A 7,379-nucleotide genomic window follows, 5' to 3' on the forward strand; every position below is an offset into this window, starting at 1 on the left:
ATCTTACCTTAACCATTCCGATCCTACCTTACCCTATTCTATCATATCTTACCCGTTCCTTTCCTACCTCATCCTATTCCATCCTATCTTACCCATTCTAATCCTACCACATCCTATTCTATCTTAAAATTGGCATTCCTATCATACCTTATCCTATTCTATTATATCTTAGCCGTTCCTATCCTATCTTATCCTATCCTACACATTCTTATCCTACAACATCCAATCCTATCTTACCTTAACCATTCCTATCCTACCTTATCCTATTATATCTTACCTTAGCCATTCCTATCCTATCTTGGCCTATTCTATCATACCTTAGCCATTTTTATCCTACCTTATCTTATTCTATCTCATATTAGCCGTTCCTATACTACCTTATCCTATCATGTCTTTGCCATTTTCATCCTAGCAAACCCTATTCTATCTTAGCTTACCCGTTGCTATCGTACCTAATGCTATCTTAGCCGTTCCTATCTAATCCGATTATATCATACCTTAGCCGTTCCTAACCTACCTTATCCTATCTTATACATTCTTATCCTACCACATCCTATTCTATCTTGCCCTAGTCATTCCAATCCTACCTTATACTATTCTATCTCAAATTACTCTTTCCTAACCAGCATATTCTATCATATCTTATCCGTTCCTATGCTACCTTATCCTATTCTATCATATCTTACCCGTTCCTTTCCTACCTAATCCTATTCCATCCTATCTTACCCATTCTAATCCTACCACATCCTATTCTATCTTACAATTGGCATTCCTATCATACCTTATCCTATTCTATTATATCTTAGCCGTTCCTATCCTATCTTATCCTATCTTACACATTCTTATCCTACCACATCCTATTCTATCTTGCCCTAGTCATTCCAATCCTACCTTATACTATTCTATCTTAAATTACTCTTTACTAACCAGCATATTCTATCATATCTTAGCCGTTCCTATCCTATCTTATCCTATCCTACACATTCTTATCCTATCACATCATATCCTATCTTACCTTAACCATTCCTATGCTACCTTATCCTATTCTATCTTACCTTAGCCATTCCTATCCTATCTTGGCCTATTCTATCATACCTTAGCCATTTTCATCCTACCACATCCTATTCTATCTTAGCTTACCCGTTGCTATCCCACCTAATTCTATCTTAGCCGTTCCTATCTTATACGATTCTATAATACCTCAGCTGTTCCTATCCTACCTTATACTAATCTATCTTAAATTACTCTTTACTAACCAGCATATTCTATCATATCTTAGCCGTTCCTATGCTACCTTATCCTATTCTATATTACCTTCAGCCATTGCTATCCTACCTTATTCTATTCTATCATATCTTAGCCGTTCATATGCTACCTTATTCTATTCCATCCTATCTTACCCATTCTAATCCTACCACATGCTATTCTATCTTACAATTGGCATTCCTATCCTACCTTATCCTATTCTTTTATATCTTAGCCGTTCCTATCCTACCTTATCCTATCTTACACATTCTTATCCTACCACATCCTATCCTATCTTACCTTAACCATTCCTATCCTACCTTACCCTTTTCTATCATATCTTACCAGTTCCTTTCCTACCTTATCCTATTCCATCCTATCTTACACATTCTAATCCTACCATATCCTATTCTATCTTACAATTGGCATTCCTATCCTACCTTATCCTATTCTATTATATCTAAGCCGTTCCTATCCTACCTTATCCTATCTTACACATTCTTATCCTACCACATCCTATTCTATCTTACCTTAACCATTCCTATCCTACCTTATCCTATTCTATTATATCTTAGCCGTTCCAATCCTATCTTATCCTATCCTACACATTCTTATCCTACCACATCATATCCTATCTTACCTTAACCATTCCTATCCTACCTTATCCTATTCAATCTTACCTTCGCCATTCCTATCCTATCTTGGCCTATTCTATCATACCTTATCCTATTCTATTATATCTTAGCCATTCCTATCCTATCTTGGCCTATTCTATCATACCTTAGCCATTTTTATCCTACCTTATCTTATTCTATCTTAGCTTAACCGTTGCTATCCTACCTAATTCTATCTTAGCCATTCCTATCTTATACGATTCTATCATACCTCAGCTGTTCCTATCGTACCTTATCCTATTCTATCTTATATTACTCTTTCTTAACCAGCTTATTCTATCATATCTTAGCCGTTCCTATGCTACCTTATCCTGTTCTATCTTACCTTAGCCATCCCGATGCTACCTTCTCCTATTCTATCTTACCTTTATCCATTCCTATCCTACCTTATCCTATCCAATAATATCTTAGCCGTTCATATGCTACCACATCCTATGCTATCATACCATAGCCATTCCTATCCTACCTTTTCATATTCTACCTTTTCATATTCACATCCTACTCTATCTTACCTTACCCGTTGCTATCCTACCAAATGCTATCTTAGCCGTTCCTATCTTATACGATTATATCATACCTTAGCCGTTCCTAACCTACCTTATCCTATCTTACACATTCTTATCCTACCACATCGTATTCTATCTTGCCCTAGTCATTCCAAACCTACCTTATACTATTCTATCTTAAATTACTCTTTACTAACCAGCATATTCTATCATATCTTAGCCGTTCCTATGCTACCTTATCCTATTCTATATTACCTTTAGCCATTACTATCCTACCTTATTCTATTCTATCATATCTTAGCCGTTCATATGCTACCTTATTCTATTCCATCCTATCTTACCCATTCTAATCCTACCACATGCTATTCTATCTTACAATTGGCATTCCAATCCTACCTTATACTATTCTATCTTAAATTACTCTTTACTAACCAGCATATTCTATCATATCTTATCCGTTCCTATGCTACCTTATCCTATTCTATCTTACCTTAGCCATTCCTATCCTATCTTGGCCTATTCTATCATACCTTAGCCATTTTCATCCTACCACATCCTATTCTATCTTAGCTTACCCGTTGCTATCCCACCTAATTCTATCTTAGCCGTTCCTATCTTATACGATTCTATAATACCTCAGCTGTTCCTATCCTACCTTATACTATTCTATCTTAAATTACTCTTTACTAACCAGCATATTCTATCATATCTTAGCCGTTCCTATGCTACCTTATCCTATTCTATATTACCTTCAGCCATTGCTATCCTACCTTATTCTATTCTATCATATCTTAGCCGTTCATATGCTACCTTATTCTATTCCATCCTATCTTACCCATTCTAATCCTACCACATGCTATTCTATCTTACAATTGGCATTCCTATCCTACCTTATCCTATTCTTTTATATCTTAGCCGTTCCTACCCTACCTTATACTATCTTACACATTCTTATCCTACCACATCCTATCCTATCTTACCTTAACCATTCCTATCCTACCTTACCCTTTTCTATCATATCTTACCCGTTCCTTTCCTACCTTATCCTATTCCATCCTATCTTACACATTCTAATCCTACCATATCCTATTCTATCTTACAATTGGCATTCCTATCCTACCTTATCCTATTCTATTATATCTAAGCCGTTCCTATCCTACCTTATCCTATCTTACACATTCTTATCCTACCACATCCTATTCTATCTTACCTTAACCATTCCTATCCTACCTTATCCTATTCTATTATATCTTAGCCGTTCCAATCCTATCTTATCCTATCCTACACATTCTTATCCTACCACATCATATCCTATCTTACCTTAACCATTCCTATCCTACCTTATCCTATTCTATCTTACCTTCGCCATTCCTATCCTATCTTGGCCTATTCTATCATACCTTATCCTATTCTATTATATCTTAGCCGTTCCTATCCTATCTTATCCTATCCTACACATTCTTATCCTACAACATCCTATCCTATCTTACCTTAACCATTCCTATCCTACCTTATCCTATTCAATCTTACCTTAGCCATTCCTATCCTATCTTGGCCTATTCTATCATACCTTAGCCATTTTTATCCTACCTTATCTTATTCTATCTTAGCTTAACCGTTGCTATCCTACCTAATTCTATCTTAGCCATTCCTATCTTATACGATTCTATCATACCTCAGCTGTTCCTATCGTACCTTGTCCTATTCTATCTTATATTACTCTTTCCTAACCAGCTTATTCTATCATATCTTAGCCGTTCCTATGCTACCTTATCCTGTTCTATCTTACCTTAGCCATCCCTATGCTACCTTCTCCTATTCTATCTTACCTTTATCCATTCCTATCCTACCTTATCCTATCCAATAATATCTTAGCCGTTCATATGCTACCACATCCTATGCTATCATACCATAGCCATTCCTATCCTACCTTTTCATATTCTACCTTTTCATATTCACATCCTACTCTATCTTACCTTACCCGTTGCTATCCTACCAAATGCTATCTTAGCCGTTCCTATCTTATACGATTATATCATACCTTAGCCGTTCCTAACCTACCTTATCCTATCTTACACATTCTTATCCTACCACATCGTATTCTATCTTGCCCTAGGCATTCCAAACCTACCTTATACTATTCTATCTTAAATTACTCTTTACTAACCAGCATATTCTATCATATCTTAGCCGTTCCTATGCTACCTTATCCTATTCTATATTACCTTTAGCCATTACTATCCTACCTTATTCTATTCTATCATATCTTAGCCGTTCATATGCTACCTTATTCTATTCCATCCTATCTTACCCATTCTAATCCTACCACATGCTATTCTATCTTACAATTGGCATTCCAATCCTACCTTATACTATTCTATCTTAAATTACTCTTTACTAACCAGCATATTCTATCATATCTTAGCCGTTCCTATCCTATCTTATCCTATCCTACACATTCTTATCCTACCACATCATATCCTATCTTACCTTAACCATTCCTATGCTACCTTATCCTATTCTATCTTACCTTAGCCATTCCTATCCTATCTTGGCCTATTCTATCATACCTTAGCCATTTTCATCCTACCACATCCTATTCTATCTTAGCTTACCCGTTGCTATCCCACCTAATTCTATCTTAGCCGTTCCTATCTTATACGATTCTATAATACCTCAGCTGTTCCTATCCTACCTTATACTATTCTATCTTAAATTACTCTTTACTAACCAGCATATTCTATCATATCTTAGCCGTTCCTATGCTACCTTATCCTATTCTATATTACCTTCAGCCATTGCTATCCTACCTTATTCTATTCTATCATATCTTAGCCGTTCATATGCTACCTTATTCTATTCCATCCTATCTTACCCATTCTAATCCTACCACATGCTATTCTATCTTACAATTGGCATTCCTATCCTACCTTATCCTATTCTTTTATATCTTAGCCGTTCCTACCCTACCTTATACTATCTTACACATTCTTATCCTACCACATCCTATCCTATCTTACCTTAACCATTCCTATCCTACCTTACCCTTTTCTATCATATCTTACCCGTTCCTTTCCTACCTTATCCTATTCCATCCTATCTTACACATTCTAATCCTACCATATCCTATTCTATCTTACAATTGGCATTCCTATCCTACCTTATCCTATTCTATTATATCTAAGCCGTTCCTATCCTACCTTATCCTATCTTACACATTCTTATCCTACCACATCCTATTCTATCTTACCTTAACCATTCCTATCCTACCTTATCCTATTCTATTATATCTTAGCCGTTCCAATCCTATCTTATCCTATCCTACACATTCTTATCCTACCACATCATATCCTATCTTACCTTAACCATTCCTATCCTACCTTATCCTATTCTATCTTACCTTCGCCATTCCTATCCTATCTTGGCCTATTCTATCATACCTTATCCTATTCTATTATATCTTAGCCGTTCCTATCCTATCTTATCCTATCCTACACATTCTTATCCTACAACATCCTATCCTATCTTACCTTAACCATTCCTATCCTACCTTATCCTATTCAATCTTACCTTAGCCATTCCTATCCTATCTTGGCCTATTCTATCATACCTTAGCCATTTTTATCCTACCTTATCTTATTCTATCTTAGCTTAACCGTTGCTATCCTACCTAATTCTATCTTAGCCATTCCTATCTTATACGATTCTATCATACCTCAGCTGTTCCTATCGTACCTTGTCCTATTCTATCTTATATTACTCTTTCCTAACCAGCTTATTCTATCATATCTTAGCCGTTCCTATGCTACCTTATCCTGTTCTATCTTACCTTAGCCATCCCTATGCTACCTTCTCCTATTCTATCTTACCTTTATCCATTCCTATCCTACCTTATCCTATCCAATAATATCTTAGCCGTTCATATGCTACCACATCCTATGCTATCATACCATAGCCATTCCTATCCTACCTTTTCATATTCTACCTTTTCATATTCACATCCTACTCTATCTTACCTTACCCGTTGCTATCCTACCAAATGCTATCTTAGCCGTTCCTATCTTATACGATTATATCATACCTTAGCCGTTCCTAACCTACCTTATCCTATCTTACACATTCTTATCCTACCACATCGTATTCTATCTTGCCCTAGTCATTCCAATCCTACCTTATACTATTCTATCTTAAATTACTCTTTACTAACCAGCATATTCTATCATATCTTAGCCGTTCCTATGCTACCTTATCCTATTCTATATTACCTTTAGCCATTACTATCCTACCTTATTCTATTCTATCATATCTTAGCCGTTCATATGCTACCTTATTCTATTCCATCCTATCTTACCCATTCTAATCCTACCACATGCTATTCTATCTTACAATTGGCATTCCAATCCTACCTTATACTATTCTATCTTAAATTACTCTTTACTAACCAGCATATTCTATCATATCTTAGCCGTTCCTATGCTACCTTATCCTATTCTATCTTACCTTTAGCCATTGCTATCCTACCTTATTCTATTCTATCTTGCAATTGGCATTCCTATCCTACCTTATCCTATTCTATCATATCTTAGCCGTTCCTATCCTACCTTATCCTATCTTACACATTCTTATCCTACCACATCCTATTCTATCTTACCTTAACCATTCCTATCCTACCTTACCCTTTTCTATCATATCTTACCCGTTCCTTTCCTACCTTATTCTATTCCATCCTATCTTACCCATTCTAATCCTAACACATGCTATTCTATCTTACAATTGGCATTCCTATCCTACCTTATCCTATTCTTTTATATCTTAGCCGTTCCTATCCTATCTTATCCTATCCTACACATTCTTATCCTACCACATCCTATTATATCTTGCCCTAGTCATTCCAATCCTACCTTATGCTATTCTGTCTCATATTACTCTTTCCTAACCAGCATATTTTATCATA

Source organism: Brienomyrus brachyistius, unplaced genomic scaffold (assembly GCF_023856365.1).
Source record: "Brienomyrus brachyistius isolate T26 unplaced genomic scaffold, BBRACH_0.4 scaffold41, whole genome shotgun sequence".
NCBI lineage: Eukaryota > Metazoa > Chordata > Actinopteri > Osteoglossiformes > Mormyridae > Brienomyrus > Brienomyrus brachyistius.